We start from the raw sequence: 22,628 nt of genomic DNA on the forward strand, positions 1-22,628 counted from the left end.
TTAAGGACCGAGCTTTCAATTAATGTAATGTTGATACAAAGCAGCTGAGAATCTCATTCATAAATATCTATCTCTACATGTCATCCTAAATAACTTTTTTTTTTAATATTAAATTTATGTCAAGCAATAGTATTTAATGGAATCCGTGTATCCTTTGGGGAAAAATACCTCTATTATATTCCATTATAAACCCTTATGTATCAAAGGATTAAGAGCCACTTCTCTCTTCAATGGCATAATTTTCTGCAACCAGTTCTAGAATCCTTCCAGTGCTGTAGAGCATCCTCAGAAAAGTAATGTTTTCTTCTGTAGCTGGGATGACTGGCTATATTTTGCTAGCTCAAAAACTGTGCTGGACCTTCCTGGCAGAAAGACAAGCTGGTGCTCACTGTACAAAGTTGTATTTGCCACCGAAAAATAAAAATAAAATTTCCACCGTGTTTTGCATTGTAGACCTCAGGGAATGAGCTCAGAGCTTGGTAATTAGTGGGTGAGCAACCTCACACTTAAGGTACCCTGTGTTCTGTAACATTTACGGTAGTGAGAAGTTGTCATGGGAACCTGGAGGCAATAGTCCTGCTCGCATTTCCCCATGCGGTTACACAAACCCTAACTCACTGTCGGCTGCCCCCCTCAACAGCACAGAGCTTATATTTAAGAGGCCATGCCCTATCAAGCCTGGTCAAGACCTGAGGTCCCTTACACAGCACTGGCAGATGCTGCTGTCTATTCTCCCTGCTTAACATTAACGATTCCTGCCGGGTCTCCTCTGTAGCCGATCCCAAAGCACTCTGAGAGAAGGTTGGGGTCATTCTTTCCACTCAACAGGTGAAGAGACGGAGCCACAGACAGGTGGCTTGCCCCATGCCCTGCCACGTGCTGATGGCTGATGCCAAACTCCCTCCATCACCCAGACATCTGCCCCCCAAAACCATAGCAGTGACAGGGCCCTTCTCCAATTAAACTTCCTGCTTCAAAATCCAGCACATCTCACAAATCCGATCTTATTTCTCCCCTAACCCAGCTGTGGCTTACACCACGCAGCTCCCTGTCTTCTCCCTCCTCCCCGCCTGGTTCAGTCCAGCCAGCCGGGAGCTCAGGGTGCCCCAGGGTGGCTGTGGCTTTGTCCTCTGGCAGGACAGAGGCTCCTGTTGGGTGTCCACCAAGAGGTGGACGGTGCCAAGGCTCATCGGCCTTGCAGCTGGCCTGCTCTCGATGCTAATGTGGGGAGGGGGGGGCAGGGAGTTGTGTAATTGTTCTGAAAGCCTGCCAAGCAGCTCGTTTACAGAGTTAAATGGTCTGTGGTGTAATTAACAGAGGGAAAACTGTATGGCTTTTTGTTACTCGTGACACAAGGTGGCTCGTTTCCTCGTTCTGACGAGGCAGGAGGAAAGGGACCACATGGACGGGGTGACCACTGAGTGCGCCCGGACCTCTGCCCCGTTCTGCATCTCCTGACACCTGCAGCTCTGTTCCAGGAGCACGTGCGCTGCTTGAAAAGATGTACAACGCCCGGGCAGATAACTCATGGGGATCCAGAATGTAAATGAGGATCTAGGAGTTGCAAAGCTGGTCACTGCTAGACCAAACTTTGACACACCTTGGTGTCAGAGTCCTGATTTAAGAGTCCAGCCCCCCTCTACCATACTTTGCACCATCCCTCCCCCTTCAAGCAGCACAGAGCCATTGATAACAAGAGCCTGGGGCCAGATTTAGATACTTTCAGCACCTCCTTCTGTAATGTTTGCAGCAGATTTTTGTTCTGTATCAAGGAGTGCTGAGTCCTTTTGAAAACCCAGCCATCAGACTGATTTCTCCTTTCCAGCTGCTACAAAATCTGACATAAAAGCTAAGAGGGAACTTGCCATGGCCCTCAGTGAGAGCTGGGTCACACTCAGAGCTCACCCACACCCATCCCTCTGCTGCAGAGACAGGCTATTGGGAGGAGGAGGAGACGGCTGTGTTACTGAAAGGGCATCCTGCCACTGTTTGTGGTCACAGTGATGTGAGTGGGGCAGTTTCTCCTCGTGCTAACTCACATTCACTATGCCACAGCAAATTCTTTCCTTTTTCCTGCTTGCCGCTGGAAGATGGGGCTGCTGGAAGATGCTGCCGCAAGTGGTTTCCCAGCCACCCTCCTCCCATCGCTCCCACCCCCACTCACCACTTTCTCTTTTCATTTTTGAGAGGCTGGAATATTGCAGGATAAAGAGACTGCAGCTGTGTTGGGGAAAAGAAACCAGTCACGCCTCAGCAATTTATGGACAATTTCCCATTAATAAGAGATAATGGAGTGCAGTTCAATGGATTTGCAATTTTACACTTGCTCTTTGAGGATATGGAGGGGGATCTGACAGCAGTTTGTTCCTCTCAGAAATGGCATTACCATGATTTTGTATATCCCATTGTAAGGAGGGAGGTTTGGACAGTTTAAAATGGTTTAACAGCCTATTAGAAAAACGCAGGTGTATCAAGTTATTGAAATGACCCCAAATACTGTTCCTGCAAGGGAAACATCTGATATAAATTACCCATGGGCTCACAGATCCCACCTGCATGCACTCAGTGGGCCAGTGCAAGAACAAAGGTCTGCTGGTCTTTGTATTTCTGACTCAATTCAGTTCTGCTTGCGCATGAGGCAGGGGAAAAACCATGGTAGGGAACGATCCAGGAGATGTTTAGGCTGCAGATTGTGCGTTTGCATACAAATTTTGTGGTGGGTTGGCATGCTTGACATCCATACTTTGCACACAAGCTTTCAGGGAAGGCTAGCCTGACCACAGGCTCTCCCTGCCCCATCGTAATAGTCTGGGGGTTATTCTGCCACTTTGTGCTGCAAACCCATGCAGGAACAACACAGCCTGGTTACTGCAAGGAGGTAGAGTTCTCAGGGGTGTGAGGCATGGGTATGCACAGCCACAAAATGGTAAGCTTATACAGGAATTTTCTCCTGAACCTTGTCTCTGGGTGCGTGATTCACCCCTACAGAACCAGGGCTCAGTGCCAGATAAATCTCCTCACCTATGTAGGTGGTTGTTCCTCTTCAGAGTCCCTCTAGATATGGATACACTGTCCTGGTCTGTACACAGTCACACTGGCTAATGGTGCAGACAGTTCCTCCCAATTTCCACTTGTTGTCCTCCAGCGTAGCTGACTCCCTTGTAACACCTTATGACCAAGGGCACACAGAAGCGCACCTTCTCCAGCACTCATTTCTACACACCCCCTCTGATACATCTACTGCTTAAATTCAACTTTTCCATCACTAAGACTAAGGACAAGCAGGAAATTTCCAGATCAAATTCACCTCTCCAGATCCTCTCTCATTCTGTAGCATTGTACTATTTCGGACATAATGTAGCTAGAGTCCCCAGTGAAGATGTATCATCTGTTATGTTACAAGTGGGTGATTATATTTGATGTTTTATTCTCGTCTTTCGCTGTACTAACATTTTGTTTGCTGCTGCTACATGACTACAAAAAGCATTTCAAGCATTTCTTCACAGTCACAGTACCGAAGTGGAAGACCTTTTTTTACACCCTACATACTGATAAAGCACTTACTTATGAAGAAAAGAGTCCGAAATCCAAATACAGAGAATGCTACTATCCAAATAAACGAGTCCCAGTTTCCTACCCACACCAAACTAATTGCATTGACAAATACCAGCTCTACCAGCACCATTTCAATGAATTTTAGAAATCTGTTCCTAGTCACAAGCTTCTGTATGGAATATAAATTCACCAAAGTTTAAAGGTCAAAGTTTTCGCCAAATTCTCGAGTCTATTACTATTTACTTGCTTAAAATATTTTTAAAAAAGAAAAAGAAATCATGGGTACACAGCTATTGAGGAACTGCACGAGACCCCTGCAGGACTTCCTTGAAAAATAAAACAGAAATAACCAAAGCAGCCCCTTCTCAGATGCAGGTACAATTCGGGTTGCATGAACTGAGCATATGTTCATGCAAACACTTAATTTGAAATTTCCTCTTAAAGCTCAGGACAGATTCCCTTCACAACTTCCCAGACATGATTCAGGTTCACAACACAGCCTGAAATTAGTCACATTTGACGTGATTTCCAGTTTTAGTGAAGGTCTCTCACAGTTACAGGCTGCATCCAAAGGATGCAGTTTTGGGGCTATACCACACATCTCCTGTGACATATTATCCTTAAAAACTAAAACCACAGAACTTTGTTGCACAGAAACATTACTTGCCATGAGGAAAGTTAATGGCCATGAGTACATCCCTTTGCTCATGGCTGGTAAGCTCTCCTCCTTCTCACTCCTGCCTCCTGAGAACAATGCAGTCAATGTCCAGCCACTCAGTGGGAGACAGATCCAACCTTCAGAAGTTTATATTTTATAAGATTGTATTTTATATAAGATAGACAAATAAAGGACAACAACATTACTTATTTTTCATGAGCTAAATAGAGGAGGTCAGTGATCTACCCCACGGCTTCTCGATCACTTTGGAGAACCAAACCCTGTGCCAGCCCTTCTCCCAGCCACCCACTAGACCATCCTCTCCCCATGTGGAAGGGGAATTTAAGAGCACGTTGGAATGATAGGGCTCCCCAGTGCAGCTGCAACAGTCCATCTCCTTGCAGATCTAAAAATACTAACGTGCACCAAAACACAAAAATAAGCCCAGACAGGTTCAAGTTCACTGGAGAGAAAAAAAAAAAAAAGAACAAAGAGTGTTTTAGATTTCAGAACGTATCATTTGCTTTAAAAATAAACAGAAATTCAGGAGGTACCTTTACAGATTTTTAAATAGCTCAGCTGAAAACCAACTCTCTTAATGAAAAACAATAGCAAATTACTTGGTTATTAATCTCATGCACAGAGGCAATTATTTCCCAACTGAGACTTTTATTTAAAAAAATAATCATATAGATTATTTCGGAAAGATGACAAGTCTGCTTCTTGGCCTCCCTTTCTCTTGCTGTGTCTTAATTTGCATAAACATGACATTAAAAACTGAAAAAATCGCTTTAAAAAACAGTTACTCCATCAGCAAAACCTGACAGTGCAGAATTCAACTGCACCACGGAGATCATCCTGGTAAGAAGAAAAAAGATATTTTTCCACTTTTCCTGACATTAAAACACCTCTCACTTCTAACAGGACTGCAGTTCAAATTTATGTTTTAGAACCCTTTAATAATTGAACATGTGTAAATATCATTATTTTTAGATGCACTGCAGCAGATAGCGAAGGAAAAAAATCCTACACCGAGCACCTTGACGGGGCTGTTCAGCCCAAGGGGGGAAGGGTTATACAAGATCTTACCATGTTGAGATAAAAAAAAAAAAATGTAGACACCTTCCTATTATCATGCTGCGCTTGTCTCTCGAAGCTTTTGTTCCATTAGAAACTTGTTAATTGCTGCCTTAGTAACAAAGGAACAACATGCTGTGGTGGGACTATTAGGAGTCTACGTGCCTTGTTCACCCTTAGAAAGGCAGAGGGGTTTAATTGGCTACCTGTTCTTAAGATGCAATAAAGTGGGATAATCAATGGTGTCAGCATCTAATAATGGAGATTCTTCACAATGTGGAAGAGAAAGCCCAAACCCTCATTAATAAAAAGCAGTTTTTTGCATGACCACGGAAAAAACTTGGATGACTGGATGTAGAATTTATGAAGTGCACAGCCAAGAAAACCTGCTCTCTAGGAATTTTAGAAGGCCATCATCACTTCATCGGTCTGACGAGTCTATTCTTCCAGTTCACCAGAAAAGAGATCTGCAGCCTCAAATGCAAAACAGCAATTTATAACAGTTTGTCTTGCAAACAGCAAGAAGTTACCTTCTCATCTTCACTAATTTATTGTCTCATGATATTTGTAAAGCAAAAGGATCTCCCCAAAGCAAGACAATGAGAATTATTTGTTTCACTGCCGCTGATTTTTAAAAAAACATTTTGGTTTAATACTTTAAAAGGAGCTAGTAGCCTTTTCAGCAAGAGATACAGCAGAAGGTCAAGCTCATGGCCTTTTCCCCCTCCTCGCAGCAAGCATCCTCAAACAGAGAGCTGTCAGATGGACCCAAAACAAACCCTCATCTTAAACAAACACCCTTTGTTTATTAACAACTGGATTATTTTCGTTTGTGTAGACTCACCTGTATTTGGCATGAGGCAGAAAGGGCTAAGTGTGACCACAAGGACCATCCATTTCTTTTCCCATAACACAGCCCCTTTGTGCAAAGCAAATGCCAGCTCTAGCATGAGTTGTGATCACAGCTTGTTTGCACACCTCCTCCATCCTTCCCAGGCCCTTTGGGGTTCAACAGCAAAATGCAATATAGGCAGCTTTAACTGTAGATATCTAGAGGCTCCAGCAGGACCAAAGGTATTTTCCTATAAAAAGGAGTCCAGATCTCTGGCAGCTCGGCTGGCTGTGGATTTATGCTGCGACGCTCAGGCCTGGCACCTCCTGTGCATCACTAAATGGAAGGAACATTTTCTGTTTGTGTCCTCACATTAATTCAAGTCAGTAATGAAGTTGGGAGCATCACAAGGTTTTAACAGTATATGGGATTAGACCAGGCTTAGATAACTGAATAAATGAACTGACTTAATTAGCTCTCCTGAAACAAATTATTATACAGCACTCATTTCCAATTCTTGTATGAACCCCAAAGAGTTCTAGAAATGCATTAATCCCTTGAATAATAAATCTTTATATTTTTGCATACCTACTGCAATTATGATGGATAATGAGATTTTAATTAATCAGACCCAGATTTTTTAATGCTGTTGAAGAATGCAGATACATTAGGGACCTATTTATTTGGTAAATCCTAGAGAGGGAAAAAAGGAGGAAAAAGGCAAGAAGAAAAACAACAACATTCAGTGTTAAACTAGCCTACATCTAACAGTCTTCTTAACAGCATCCATCCTGCAAACATCCTTATCCTGAACATGAACTCTGTAAATTGTCAAATGCTGGTCAAAGTATTAACTCCAGTACCTCTCTAAAGACAAAATACAGTTATTAAATATTATGCCACCTGAAATACACTCTGTTTCATGCAAATAAGATCTTTTCTACTGGAATTTGTATGCTCTATATGGAAAGATTATTTTCTTGCTCATGTTCTAAGCTTCCAGGTCCTTATGAGTGACAGCCACTTGTTATCTTTATTATTAACATGGCAAAGCAGCTGTAAATACAATCATTAAACCTTTCACTCATATTTTCCATTTTTTCAAACCCTTCTGAGGAGATAGCTAAAGATCTCTCATGCAAAGGTAGTGGCATTGCAGTTGTCATTAATTATAAATCAGTTTCTAATATGACTGAGAGAGCAAAGATTGCAGGGGGTCTCGTTAACATGAGATTAAAATTCCCTTGAAGTGTAATTATTTTGCAAGAGAGTCTTGGGCTGGATTTATGACTATGTATTGCATCTCTGCACATACCATATTGACAAAAGATTTTTGCTGGTCACAAGGAAAGAACATCACTGATGAGCACTATTTCCCTTGGAAGGAAAAACTGAAGAATGGACTTCAAATTCTACATCCAGGTTTCCAACACATTGCCTTTTTTCTGAGCAGCAGTTCAGCTGGAGGTGGCTGAGAAACTCAGGAGAACACCCTGGCAGTGCAAGGTCAACTCCTGTGTGCATTTGGAACAGAGAAAAGAAGTAGTGCTTCTAGTTTAAATAACATTTAATTTTAAGTTTAAATGTGAAATGTTGTGTTTTAATTTGTTTTCCATTCTGCAGTGAACCTCCCTGGATTTGACACAGTCAATAGGTTTCGTTTGTTTTCCCCCCCCCTTGCCCACTCTGAAGCATTTCCTCTGGAAAACCACTTTCCTCAGAAAAATAAGGTCAAAAGAAATTTTTTTATTAAATCTAGCAATTGGCAGTAGCATATTCAAGTGCCTTTTCCCTCTGGTTGTGTTGTTAACCACTGCACTAAAATAAAATGCAATCCTTTCTGAGCCACAGAGAAGGGACGGAGGTCACAGACACCTCCACGGCTATGGCAGAGCTGCACGAGTCTGATCTTAAAGTCTGAATTTGCAGCAGCACCTAGGTGTGGAGGTCCCCGTGGCTCAAGGGGTTGGGAAACAGGGTACTTTCAGCCCGGAGGGGATTTTCCAATCTGTATCTTTGGGCTCTTGCATAGCTTTAAAAATCTGGGTGCCTTGCAGAACACAGCAAGATGCGTTCTTGGCATTCCTCTGGGGAGAGCTCACGTTAAAGAACATTTTTTTGTTGTTGTTGTTGCACAGAACCGCTCACAAATGAGAGCCAGCTCCTAGCTGCACTGAGCAGTACCTGGTTTGAAAAGCGAGCACCCAGCCTGGAATTGCTGTCAGCCTTCCCTGGCTGATCCTCAGTATTGCTTCTGTTTGGCACCTACCCCACCCCACGCCAGAAAACCCGTTTCAACAGAAGGCCAAAGCAACAGGGATACACAGAGGATGCTAAACGCCATCTGACCCAGGGAAACTGAGGACATGGTAATCAAATCCTACTGGGAAATTTTGTTCTGCGTTTGCAGAAGCAGAAATCTTAAGAAAAATAGACCTATCCCGAGACAAAGTGTGGTTTTGCCGAGGTCTCTGTGGGAAGAAACTTGCCATTTATTATTAGCATCAGTGCTACTGCAACTCATCTTGTTAATTCAAAGCTTCACTCACAAGCTGCTTTGATATGTTACACTCAGCTCTTTGAGTCCTGAAATGCTTTTTTGTGCAGTTCCCCCCACCCCCCCAAGCTTGGTTGCCCTACCCCCAAAAATCTAAATTTGCTTTCATGTGCTAGGAAAACAAACAAAGAAAAAAAAAAAACACCAATGTGTGAATTTGCTACTTCTGAACATCTTGTCCTCTTAATTTGTACTGAGCCAGTTTGTTCAGTACAGAAACAGCCGTAGGAGCAAGGCAAATTTAGCTGTAAGGCAGGGTTGGGGCAAAAAGGGTACCAGCAGAGCCAGAGAGGGTGAGCAAAACCCTCTGGCTGTTTGCTCTCCTCCCAGTGCCCCCACAAAAGGTTTCATCAGGACCCTGCCCTCCTCCTGCATCGTTGCTTCTGCTGACCACAGATATGAGGGTTGGAAATGCCACATCCACAAATGGTCTTTAAATTATTCTGTCTTCCTCCTGGGGCACAGCTCCTTTACTCACCTTGTTCCCAACCCTTTCTATCCCTAATGAAAAATTAACTGGAAGCAGAGAGCAAATATCTTTGTATATCTGGGCCTAAAGACTACAAGGGGAAGCCTCAGCAAGCTGCTTTATGCAACGTACTGGCAATTTGGAGAAAATCAGTAGCAGCAAATCCACAAGTTAAGCCAGGCAACTTCATGAACTTCTTGCCTGTTCGATTTGAAACAACACTTTGTTTGGAATAAATAGCAAGGTTTCCTCTTTTGGAGTGAAAAGGGCAACTGTAAATCAGAGTTTGTCATTTCAGAATATCAAGTCTTAACATTTCATTTGGTATTGTAACGAGCTGATGGTCTTTGAAAAGGAGAGAGGAAATGACCAGCTTCATCGTTACGACATTTATTTTACCTAACAACTTCCTCAGCCGAGATGAAGACCGAAAGGGACAGATGAGTCATTAGCCCCAGTGAACCAAGTCTCCTCGCATTTACAGAACAGAAAGAGGCCTGTGAACCATGATAAGTGGCTATCTTCGGCCAGCAATTTTACACCATCTACAGAGAGAAAGAGGGTCAGAATCTGCACTGGTAAAAGGCATCCCACACTATTTGATGATCAGCATCATAACATGGGGTGTTTAATCTGCTTTCTTGGAGTAAGAGCCTGGCTGTCTTTTGGCGTATGTGGAAAGCTCTCCACACTGGTAACAGCAAATAAACGTTAATTTGGCATCAGTGATGCAAATGCACCGACATTCACCCCAACTTCACGAGCCAACGCCTGCCTACCACCACCTGTTGACATGATCTTAAATCACCCTTGGGAGATCTGGATGGAGCCTGAAATGCAGGAGTTCCTGCCTCCCCTGGAAGCCCGACATGGGGCAGGTCCCTCTGGGAAGCCTCAGCAGCAGCCCCAGCAAGGGATGGGTGTCGGGGCTCGGTGCAAGTGCAGCCCTGCAGCCGGGGCTACCTGCAGGAGGGTTTGCCCTATGCTTTACAGGACAGCCAGGGGCTGTCAAAGGGAGAATGCTTGCAAACAAATGAAGAGTGACTTTTGATAGCATGGCTGATGCTGTCCGAACAGAACAACCCCCATAAAGGCCTAGCGAGAAATCCTGCACTCTGTTAGTGCAATTACAGCCTATTGAATCAGTGCAAACACCAGGCATATACTGTAAAAACATTTGTGAACCTGTCTGAAGCTACACGTCATCTCAGTATATGCTCACAAATCTGCTTTCTGTAGGCATCATTAGCCCTCTCCCAGTGCACTGAAAGGCACTGGGCTCAGAGCTGATGCCTTTATACTTCAATCATTTTACACTTCAGTTATCTCCAGCACCTGTGTGAACAGCACAACTCCACATCACAGTGTCACCACAACCAGCCCTTGCTGCAGCCATTTCTGCAGGGACTGCAGCAGTGCCTCCCCGCAGGAAGTTTGGTATGCGGACTATAAGGTTTTATTCCCAAGACCCATGAACACTGTATTTGGATATTAGCAAAATAATGTTTATCCAGAGACCTCAGTTACCGCTTGGGGACAGCTTGTACATAACCACTCACACGGGGCCACTCTCCCTGCAAACCAACTCCTTGGTCAAGCTCTCTTTCTCCTTGTAAGAGATGCCTTGATGTCTCCCAGCCTCACCAGCCCCCTGCAGATGAAGAAGGTTAACATATCAGCTAAAAGCATTCGCTCATCCATCACATGAGACCTGCTCCAGGAGCTTTTGTACCAGCTCGTGGTCTGTGACAAGTCGTGTCCCCTCAAAACCCTTTTGAGGGAGGCCCTTTCCCAACCAGAAGCAAGCAGCTAACGATGCTCTGCTGTGGGGTGGAACATGGCTGATACCGAATGAGCCCATGTGTAGGACTTCTGGTCTACAGCAGATTGATGCCATGATATTTTTTTAATTTTATCTATATAGAGAAATAAACATATGCACACAGTGTGTTTATTTCACTCTATCAAACATAATTTGAACAAACATGACATAATTTTTACTGTGCAACAGAATGTCTCTGTGCTAAGTATTATAAGTTTCAATGCTTTGTAATTGTATTTCTATAGGCACAAGAAGTATTTGACTGCACAGTGAATGCATTTCATTAAATAGTATAAATTTACACACTGTTGTAAATGAATGTTCATTTCACATTGTAATTTTTTTACTGCAGAATGTTGCCATTTTAGTATTCACTGTAATCACTCCACTGTGTTGCAAGCAAATGTCATTTATATGATATGTAAAAACTCAGAGAATTCAATTTAAGGGATCTCAGTCTGAAGTATAAATACATGCAAGCCACGTAACACAAATAAACTTACTCCAGATGGTTGCTTATGGTAGATAAAATCAAATTTCGCCATCCTAAGAAATTAAATTCCCAGTTCAAATCCAAGCAATTCAGTACAGTTTCTGCTGACCAAAATGGCCAGAAAATTAGCACCAATCTAAATATAATAAATATAATGAAGTTTTTGCTACTAATAAGAGAGCAAACATTGTGCTTTCTAAATGCTTTAACAGCTTTTCCGTCTGGATGTTTTTGAGAACCGACAGAGAGTCCCTCAGCTATCTGTCCCAGAAAATACTGTATATGTAACTATCTAGAAAGAGAACTATTGATACAATAAATTATCAGATTCCAAATGCAACTGTGCTTTATTTGCTACTCTACCATTACGGCTGCCTGGAGTACTTACAGTACGGCCCAAGAGCATTAACAAACAGTCAAGCTATTTCTTCTCCGTTGATAGCCACCTTATTGCATTCAGCAGCTAGCAAATTAAACCTTCAAAATAATTCTCATGTGCACTGACTGTAAAGTGAATTTAAATTAAAGTAATACATTACAAGGAAAGCAAGTACCTAGCCAGAGTTCTCGGCAGCTTCTTCCTTCTTCCAAAGCCATCTTCAGTGCACACAAATAGAGCTGCACAGTTCACACCTGCCAACATGCAGCTGCACATGCCGTATGGTGCAGGACACACCTTATCCCAGCACTCTCGCACATATGTATTTGCGAACACCTCCTGCCACTGGGAGACTGATGAATCCAGGCAAGTGCTGCTGAAGCCAAACAAGAAATGCCTCGCTGCCCAGTTCTCCTCTGTCAGGCGCACACATCCTCCCCAGGGGAGGGTCAGGGCACTGGGCAAGCTTTTAAAATGGAATTATTCACACTGGCCACCCTAAGCAGATGAAGGCCCATGACTGTCCCCATACAGGTTGATACGAAGCCAAAGAAATGAAGTTACCCAATGTCACAGAATGAACCTGCATCAGGCCAAAGATTTGAAGAGAAACCTTGTGTAGCCCTACTAGTATCCTGCTACTTGTATTTATCTGTCCATAGCTCCCAAGTTTAAAGTTTGGGCCCAGGAGCACTCTGTGAGGCTGCCTCGTGCTTTTCACACGCTTGCTGCAGTGCAGAGATAGAAGTAACACGGAGGTGGTTTCAATTGCTCTGTTTTCCTGAGGTGGTGCCAACAAGATGGAGCTGAACTGATTGAAGTGTTCTGATATAGCTACAGCCTTGAACGTGGCTTATCTGCTCCGTGACTGCTGGAGAGACCCAAGCCTCAGAAAGTCTGTGCACCCTGATGGGAACGAGCTGGATTACATTTCCAAGAGGCACGCTCAGCAGTGGCTTTGATGAGAATCAACTTAGATGGGAATTAGAGAAGCCACTCATTAACAATTTATTTATTAAATGATAAATAATAAATTATTTGAAATCCTTTTCCTTTTGTTTCTGTTCATATAGCTCAGTTACAGCATCTTCTGCACTTATTGCTTTCAGGTTGTGCTTGAGAACAGTCCTAAAAACTCTCTTATTCTAGGTCAAACTCAAGATAAAGTTAGCTACCTGCGAGTAACCCCCTGCAAGTGTCTCAGCAGGCTGATCACAGTGGAGATGGCACTGTAAGTCAGGCACTAGGCATAGCCTCATTGAGAAATGGATATTAGCACATTTAAAGAGGCAGAAAACCCGACTGCATCAGTGCTGAGGAACCCAGCTGGCACTTGGTACAGACATAAAGCACAATAGGAGAGAAAGCCAGCAGCAAAATGAGAGGAGCCCTTGTCGTGATAGGTGTTGGTCTTCCACAGGACTACAGAAATACCGAAGCAGACATCTCCTTCAGCGGTTGCCCAGCCCTTTGCAGAGCAGCAGGGTGACCACCAGTAGGGCTGCTTTATGGTGGAGATACAACGAGGCTCTCCAAGGCAGCCCCAGAGCCATAAAGCAGTTCACTGGGGAAAGATAAACAACCTGTGTGTCCTGAGACTCTCCATGTCAGCAGGCAGCTGCCTGGTCTGTGTCTCCAGATGGAGACTCCTCAGTGGAGCTTGTGCTGGCTGGAGACACCCAGCTAGGAAAAGCTTGGGGCTATTCCACATCCACCAGGTCAGGGTGTTGTGTTTAGTGCTACAGCTCTCCCCCTGCAGTAAAGGCCAGCTACTCCAAAACTTCATCACCACTGCATTTTTCCCCACTTTGTGTGTCTTGCCTCCTCCTCGTTTATAGCCCAACCTGAGCACGGCTCCAATTAGCAGTTCTTTTGGCTTCAGAGAGGTGCAAGGTCGCTAACAAGCTTTCTCCAGTAACCTCAGAAACCAGAGGATCTGAATTTAGCACTGCAAACCTTAACAAAACCAGGTCTGGTTTAATTTATTTTTAATGTCCCCTCAATGTCAAATAAGGAATTACCTCATCCCAGCCAGCTCACAAGACCTCAAGACCCTTTCATACAGGGCTATAAGCCATGTAAGCTCTCCTTGCCCTTATGCACTAAAGCACAAGGGGCATCAGCTCATTTTGTTACTTCCTGCAGCAGGGATTTGGTTATCAAAATCTGCTCTATACATGCTTGAGAAATGGCTGGTAACTGCTGATGTTAGCACGTATCTCCTTCTGGATTATTCCTCAGCACTGCAAGGCTGTCCATGCTTTTTTTTTGCGGGGGGACAGGACTGGATTTGCTGGCATTACATTTCCTGAGTCAGCCTTCCAGGTTGGAAGCCTCCAACCACAGGCCTTTGGTGGTCTGTCACTTATGCACGGCTCCAGCATCAGAGCAGTTTATGTACCATTTATAGAAAGAGACCAATATCGCTGGATGGGACCCATGCTACCTGCACCGCAGGTCACTGAGTACTCTGTATTTGCTGATAATTAAATTCACTGTTGGAAGCTCCTTGCATCTCCATGGGATGCATATCTGCAGAGGTGGATGTTGCCCCTAATTGCTTTTTATAACAAGGTTATAAAAACCATACTGTTACGTCCAGATCCACCAGGGCCCTGACAACACTACGTAATCATAGGTGGCGTTAGTAGCCCACCACATTGTACCACAGTTGGGTATCAAGAGGAAGTCTCAGCCACCCTCTTTCAATATGGTGCTTTTTTTGCGTGTTTTGTTAAGGGCTGTATTTACAGAGGAAAGTTGAGGAACATTAAAGTAAAACTCAAAGTATAATTTGGGCCTGCTAAATGATGGAGTAATTTTAGGTCACAACATAGTCTGTATGAGCAATATTATTGACTGCCAGCTTACATGATTTCTCTAATAGCACATTACCCTTTTATTATTTGACCTAACACTGAAGTAAACCAAATAAATAAATACATACCAATGCAGCTGCCTTGGGCTTTGCTCGTGATGGCTAATTGCATTACTTAGCAAGGAGCTGCTTGTTGAGCATTTGCTATATACAACACAACCTGTTAACTTCCCCCACCAAGAAAGAACTGCTGCACAGCTTGATACTGGAGAAAACTGGGCAAGAGAGACAAAGTTGAAACTGTACAAAACCATCCCAGATATCACCATTTTCATTCTCAGCCGTGAAAAAATGAACTAGGGAAGAAAGTAAGTTAAGTCTGTCCAAAACATGCCTCCTGGCACCAATACTGTTGCTATTTTGATATAAAAACCACATCCCTTATGAGCCCAACTCCAGCAGAAGCCTTCCCAAGGTGCAAGTGCCTGTGCTACTGGGCAAGAGATTAAAATCAAGTCTCAGAAGAGAATTCATCCAGACCAAGGAGAAGAAAAGTGTTCTTAATTTTCATATTACCAATAGGTGCATTTGGCTGCTACTTCTACTTTTGCAGTCTCACCAGTCCCGCAATGCCGAGTTTATCCATGTGGGTTTCAAAACACGAACCAAAAGTCTGAGTTTGCTTTATGTAGGGTTAGGTGCTACTAGATCATCAATTATTATTGTTTTTTTTATCCGTGGTAATTGCCTAAAATAGGTCAGGGGAATTGTTCCTCAGAAGTGGTTATTGCTCACTGCTGAAAACAGAGCAGCTGCTCAGATGGAGACACCTCCGCTGCAGAAGGGAGAAGCACCACTCTTAATGAACCCTGCAAACCAAACCCACGTGGCACAGGCACGCCCAAGTCCAATAGCAATTAATTATTATCCAATTAATCAGTTAACCACATTCTGATACGCATTTGGCCTAGAAAATGCTCGCTAGTCCTACATATGCAACATGTTTACATTAACATTTCGGAAAGCCTAGCAGCTTCCAAGTTCTTTCATGTTTACATACAGCATAGATCTCTAGGAAAATCTGATCAGGAAGCATAATGTAACTAAATTATTGTAAACTGTTTTCGTACATGTTTCTGTTTTAAAAATAAGCAACTACAACCATTTTACATACAACATGATTGTTGCTATCTAACCGTATTATTCTTAACTCAGCAGTTGATGAAGAAAGTGGATTTTTAGCAAACATTTTAAGCAAAAAAAAAAAAAAAAAAAGGATGGGGAATAGTCCTGTCCCAAATAGCTTTCTATTTGGGCATTCCCTTACCTAAGACCAGAGTAGTAAAGTATTTTAGTCCTTTCCAACACCCAGATTTCAGCAGAACTGAAGCCATCAGCAGCACATCTGTACTAGAAAGTGCCACTGAGCAAAGCTTGCCTTCTACACTAATACACACCATGTTACATTGATTTTTTTGATTATTATAATAACTTGCTTACAGACAGAAGATTACATTATCCTACGTGTCTTTGCATCTCTCCCAGTCCTTTACATTTCCACCAGTCTTCTTATATTTCCACCAGGAATCCAGGTAGGACTTCAATGCTTTTGTTTGTCTAACGCGTATTTCCAGAGAAGGCGTTCAGTCTCAATCTGACGGCAAGACCAAGACAAAAAGGGGAACTTTCACATAACTCACTGAATGCTTGTTTCAAATGCATGGCAGGAACTTGTTAAATAATTTCTCTGATGGCAAAAAGAAAACCTGAGGGAATCAAGGCATTATTTGTTGCCGTACCATGCCTGGAACATCTGAGATTTGCCCATAATGGAAGAGGAGACAGTGGGGATCTGCAGATGCTCCCCGCAGCATCTCTTTGCAGCTGCAAAAGCAGTCCCTTCTGGCAGCTCCTGACACGACAGCTGTGTCACAGAGGCCTCAATAGCACTGAAGCATTAAGATCCCAGCTCATCGCACTGGTGGCCGCCAGTCACAGATGAGGGGGGAAAACAAGCAGCTATACGCTCACTTTCTTAGGAGATGTAAAAACACCAAGTGTCTGACTACACCAGCAGCTTAACACCGTCTCTTAGACTGCCACTAGTGTCTTATCATAATATAAAAGATAATAATCTGCTTGTAACTCAGGAGCACTAGAAAGTTAATGGCAGGGCTGCTGTCAGTGACCTGTCATCCTGGCTGACGTGATGGGCACTGTGCACATGTGAAGGTAGAGCATCTCTACTTCAAAAGCCTCTCCGACTCAAAAAGCACCATTTTGCTGAGGACGCATTACGCTCAATTTCACACGTTCTTACATTTTCTTACTGGCAGTATCAAAAAAAAAAGTGAGAAAGATTTAAGCGTGTACGTTCTGTAAAGAATCATGAGAATGACATTACAGAGCTGCAGAAAGCTCAACAGTTCAGCATCACAGAGGCTGGTGGGAACATGTTTGCTGAGCTGGTTGCTGATTCTTATTTGCAATTCAAGGAGCCTGTGATTGATCAGACCATTGTTTCTTCTCCTCTGACTAACATACTTTCCACCCTCGGGGAAATACCAAAGAACAATTAGTGAATAATGCACTTAAGGTATAAACCTGTGACATTTTGGTGGATATTTTAACTGATGCTAGCATTTCATTTAATGATATAAAATAAGGAGTTGTACAGCCTGATTTCCCTTGCGTGATTCCAATCAGTGGCAATTGCAGTCTGAGTCTCAGGTTGAAGATTATATTTGCAAATCAGATTTTGGGGGTGGGGAGGAAATAAATCTGTTAGTCCATGGTTTGATCAAAAGTTTGAAAGAAAGTCTTATAATGAAAGGGTAAAATCTTGGCTGCAAAGTCAACAGGAGCCTCATCCAAAATTTCTCACAGCTCTTTTAATAGCATAAATGTTTCAAGCTAGTACATCTGGGTCTCTGAAACAGTGAAAGCAGTATTTCAAATATTCTCAAAGCCAGCTACTTGGATGGGCTTGAATTGGTGACAATAATTGTGAAGATTAGCTTCTCAGGCCAAATAGAAACAAGCCAGGGCCACGCAGGCAGGCTTAGTTCTCTCCCAGGAAACACGTGACCGAAGCAGGATGCCAGGGCTCCAAAGAGGAAAAGCTGGAGGGCATAGCAGCTCACGTTATGAGTGGCAGAAAATTAACAATTTTGATTCTGCAGCTACTCAAAGCCACACATCACTGACTACATAAAGGCAAACAATAGGAGAGTAGTAGAAATCAATGCAAAACTAGAAAATATCCTGCATGTTTGGGGCACTGAATAATCAACATTTGTTCCCCAAATTATAACCACTGAACCAAAACTTCATTTAGGCCACAGGAGGGACCACAAGCGATGCACCAGCCAGCATCCAGCAGAGCAGCACCTACCAGACCCTTCCCATCAACAGGATTCTCCAACAGATCATTTAAGGCAGGTCAAGAAAAAGCAAGATGCCAGCTGTTTGCCTTTATTTTTTTCCTCATTTCATTTATAAAACAACTTTTTCGTTAAGACAAACTAACCAAATTCAGATACAATGCTGCCTCTTGCCCCAGCCACTTTAATCAATCTGATAACCAAGCCAGATTGTATGCCAGTGCTCCTAACAATTAACTTGCAAGGAATCCTGTGATGAACCTTAATCTCTTTTCACACTGATTTTATTATACTCCCAGATCTTTACACTTGTTCAAATACAATTTGAAAATAAAACACTGCCAGCCTAACAGACAAAGCAACGACCTACATGTTCCAGAAAATGAGATAATATATGCCTTAGCTGTCCTGTAAGGCTTGCAAAAGCAGGAAGAGGTATCACCAAATAATTTGAACCCAATTATTCCCCAGAAGCACACGTTTCCCTAACCTTAGGAAATTCTCGGAGTAGCTAGTAAGGAAAAATACATCTCCCTGGCAGCTAACCACAGAAGGAGAAAGTGGGATGCTCAGGAAAAAGAAAACACTGAAAAAAAAAAAGATTAATATACCAGAAGATTTATATGAAAAGAAGAGGCAGAAATTTTCTTCCTTGCCAAGCAGTACCCCAGGCCAGAGGGTTACAGATCCGTCCTGTGCTAACAGCCCTTGCTTCCTTCCTGCTTTGATCACAACCACCTGTATTTTTTTTTTTATTGATTTCTAAATACTGGCTTTGAAGTTGTCTGTTATGGGAACAAGATAAAAGGAAGTGTTACAAAACGTCTCTTGATTAGCCATTTGGCCTCACCAGCGGAGCTTTTTTTTTTTAAAGTTTTGCCAGGGAAGCCAGGCAGGCCCTCAAGGATAGGATGCTCATGGTCTTAACTGGATCTGATCAAATCATTGTCTTCCTTTTGGGAGGATGCAGTCCTGCTGCTGAAATGGTGCTTTGATAATACCTTGTGTAAAACTGGCAGTAGCAACCATTTAATGTCACATTTCTGCTTTTACTGAGTGGCTCTTATTACTTTATATGCATTAAAAATGCATGGCTGCTTATAAATCTTTGATTACGCTATGCACTAGACCTCGTTACATTTTTCACCTCCGTTCCAGGATCAAATCTACACAACGCATAGACGCCGTACTGGGCACGGGGCACTTTTGCAGATTTGACCACGGGCATTCAACAGAGAACAGCAGCTGGTCCCGAGAATGGTAATGAACACAGGAAGGCAGAATTTATCCTTTTAGGAAAGTAATAACATCGAAATTGTGAGAAGCAACCTCAGTGTTTCAGGGTGGCGTGTCTGGAGGCTGAGATGCCCTGTTTTTCTTCTCATTGTCCCTCCTCACCTCTCACTGCTGAGAGAGGCAGCACGACAGGAATACCTTACTGAATGAGCTGTTAGGATCTGATTTTTTTTTTTTTTGTAACAGCTCCAGGCAAATTATATAAAAAAAAAAAAAGTGAAATAAAGTAAAATGGAAGTGCCTGTCAGTATAACCCTGTTTCCTAAAAAGGTGAACCTACTTAGTAGTTGGAAGGAATCACTTATAAAAGATGCATAACTGCTATCGAGTACCTCCATTGATCCAGCTACAGATGCTCTTGAGCAAAAGTCACCAATCTATCACCCTATTTGCAAACTTTTTCCATCCTTCCCACCCTCCAGCTCTCCTCATCATATTTTCTCCTGCTACATCTCCACTTTCATGTAGCAATCACAGTCTCTGCTGCTCCTCTCACCACCCAGTCCTCAGCAGTTGAACAGTACCATCACAACACCTCCCAGCAAGGCCAGGCAGCCTACGTTAAACTCGCTGCAGAGACATAAAGCCGTCTGGGGAACCCCCTCATCCCTAGCAAACGAAAGGGGCAAATCATCCCAAGGTCCGTAAAGCTGCAGAGACATCCTAAAAAACAAAATTTACTAAACTGAGAGAATGAGGTACTTGGTGAGGGGAACACTAACAAGAAGAAAAAAATAAATAAACATCAGCATGCAAGGCAAAGATTTCAGAGGTGTGCATCACCCTGCCTGAAAGAAATGACACTGCAGCTCTCACCACACCACCTGTTGTCTTGAGACTTACCAAATTAAAGGAGTTGTGCTGTCTTCTGGTTTAAAGCTGATTTTGGAAGAAGAATGTATTTCTCTGCCCACACTTATTTTCTTTTTTTCCCCAGCAGAGGTAGTTTGGCTGGATTTCAAGAGCCTTAAATCAGAAGACTTAAAAAAAACTGTAACTTAAAAGGCACGGGGTGGGGGGAGTGAAAAAAATCCCTCTTCCACCTCTCAGGTGGTGATGAAGTGAGATTTACACCTGGCCCAATTTCCCCTTAGCCTGCAGCAGCTCCTGGTAGTGCTGCCTGCTCCTCACTTAACCCTTGAGGTGTCGGCTCCTTCCCAGGCCTGCATGGTGCCTTGGAGCCAGCATTGCCATGTGCAGCCTGGTTGCTGACTGCTTCACCTCCCTAGCATGCACCCTGCTGCCTTTCATGCTTTGAAATAATCTCCTTGTGCTTAGGTATTGTGCAGATTACAGGCTTTACCTTTTCCAAGCCAGTATCAGGACAGCTGCTCTTTGGAGCTGCCTGTTCCATGTACCAGGAGATTATGAGGAAAATGCGTTATTTCCATGAGAGATGACACAGCCATTTTCTCCATTTACTCTTATCGACTTTTTTCCCTGATGTTGTGCATTATACAAGCTCCTCTCCGTTTCATTTTTTTACAGCTATGTTTTAATGTCCTTTAGAAAATGCATGTATTATTTAGCATACTGCAGAGAGAGGATAGGCCAGGTGTGAATCATTCCATATTGCAGGAAAACATGTTCTCTTTTCTGTATAATTATTAAACCTGCTTCCACAGAGAGCTTTTCTCTACAGGTAGGCAAGAACACTGGGTTACTTGATGCCACCTGGTAAATATTCAAAGATACTACACCAGGATTTCCTCTGAAAGGCTGAATACTTAGAAATAGGGGACTAAGCAAGGTTTGGGGAAAACAATCTTAAGCAAAGCTTGGCTTCATCAGCAGAAGATGAGAATTTCTCAACAGTTAGAACTGAATATCGAAAAAAGAAAAATCTTTGTTTCCCATTCCAGTACTGTCTGAGGAATATCACTTATTAAAGGGAAAAGCACAGTTTTACCAGTAGTGTTAATATGTTTTAAAGTGACAAGTACTTTTTTTTTTTTCAGACATGGTTAAACATAGCAGACTTCGAAACTATTTGAAAGGTGGGTAACATTACGCAACGTTACCTTGCAGGCACAGTATCATCCCATCCGTCTCAAGTTCACCCTAGTGATTACACTTTTTCAGCAGAGCACTGAAGGTTTTTGCCTTAAAAATCCCCTTTGTCATGCTTTCCTTTCATTTTCTCCCCAGTTACCTTTTTAAATGGAGTTAAACTGGAGGCTAAAATCTTTGATTTGAGGGTTGTCTACATGAGAGTACTTGAGAGAAATCAATTCAAATTAATTAAGGGTGTAAATTCAAGGCAGAGGACTCAGCCTGCAGGAGTCCACATTATGGCTACCCATTCACATTTACAGCAGCCTGAAGGCAATTAAATAGTTTGTTTCCACAGCAGACAATGTAGGCTGTGTGAGTTGGGTGCACCCAATGTGTCTGAGTGCATTAGCTGTCAAACTTCCGTGTAACCTGCAATAGTGTGTTGGCTCAGGACAACCTCGCTGTGATGACACAAAAAACCCCAAGTACTGGCTTGTTCACCTCAATGCAGGCAAGCACGTCAAATACTTCTATGCCTAAATCAAACCAAATGCAGTATTATATTTAGATTAGACCTCTTCTGCACATCTGCTCCAAGACACTCCGTCACTAGAGATAATCATAAAAAACTTCTTTCAAACATTTCCCCTTTTTGCCTTCTCTGCAGAGGCTCATCCCTGCCTACTGTAGCCGCTCTTGGGAGGCAGCCCTGTTACAAACGTCCCAACCACCGTGTCTCTACCTGGGGAACTTGGCTTTCAGCCTCTGGTCACAAGACTGCATCTCTCTTAGTGCTAATTAATACAGCCAAAATAAGCAGACTGCTCATGGGATGCCTACGCTGCTGCCTGGGAGCACAGCTAACATGCTGCTCCTGAAGCACATCTTTCAGAGGATCAAGTCTGAAGTTCTCTCTGCTAGCATGTCCCACCTAAATTCTGCAGGAAGCAAAGACAGGTAGCGAGGAGCCTTGCTGCTGGGAAAGCCTGAAAACCATTTGCATAGATTCTTTCATGTTAATATCGAAATCAATGCTTTTCTGAGGCACCTACATTGTTAGCATGATGGGAAACACAAGGGTTTGAAAGGTGTGGTAAGCATCTCCCTTCAGGCACCTTAACACGTTACTGCTGCTGCTTTCCACAGCAGCTGAAAACTTTGTTGTACAAGAGAGGGCTCTCCGTGCTTACACAATCTGGCAAAGCAGTTATGGGTTTAAATCACGAATGTGAAACAGTATGAGTCAATAATAATACAGTAACCTGTAATAGGTTAGTGCTGTAACAGGAAACAT

At 43.0% G+C, this 22,628-nt stretch overlaps 1 long non-coding RNA gene across 3 annotated transcripts in view; it reads right to left on the bottom strand.

Annotated features, from left to right (window-relative positions):
• LOC106036593 (uncharacterized) overlaps nucleotides 1-20,620 on the bottom strand; it is a 38,060-nt gene extending 17,440 nt beyond the window's left edge. The window contains exon 1 of one of the 3 annotated variants that reach the window (XR_007162170.2): nucleotides 20,183-20,619. This is a non-coding gene — a long non-coding RNA (uncharacterized lncRNA). Of the gene's footprint in view, nucleotides 1-20,182 lie in introns of all 3 variants that reach the window. The other 2 variants (XR_007162169.2, XR_010830001.1) reach the window with 2 other exon arrangements.
• Nucleotides 20,621-22,628: the final 2,008 nt, after the last annotated feature.

The sequence above is a fragment of the Anser cygnoides genome, chromosome 3, assembly GCF_040182565.1.
Source record: "Anser cygnoides isolate HZ-2024a breed goose chromosome 3, Taihu_goose_T2T_genome, whole genome shotgun sequence".
NCBI classification, from domain to species: Eukaryota; Metazoa; Chordata; class Aves; order Anseriformes; family Anatidae; genus Anser; species Anser cygnoides.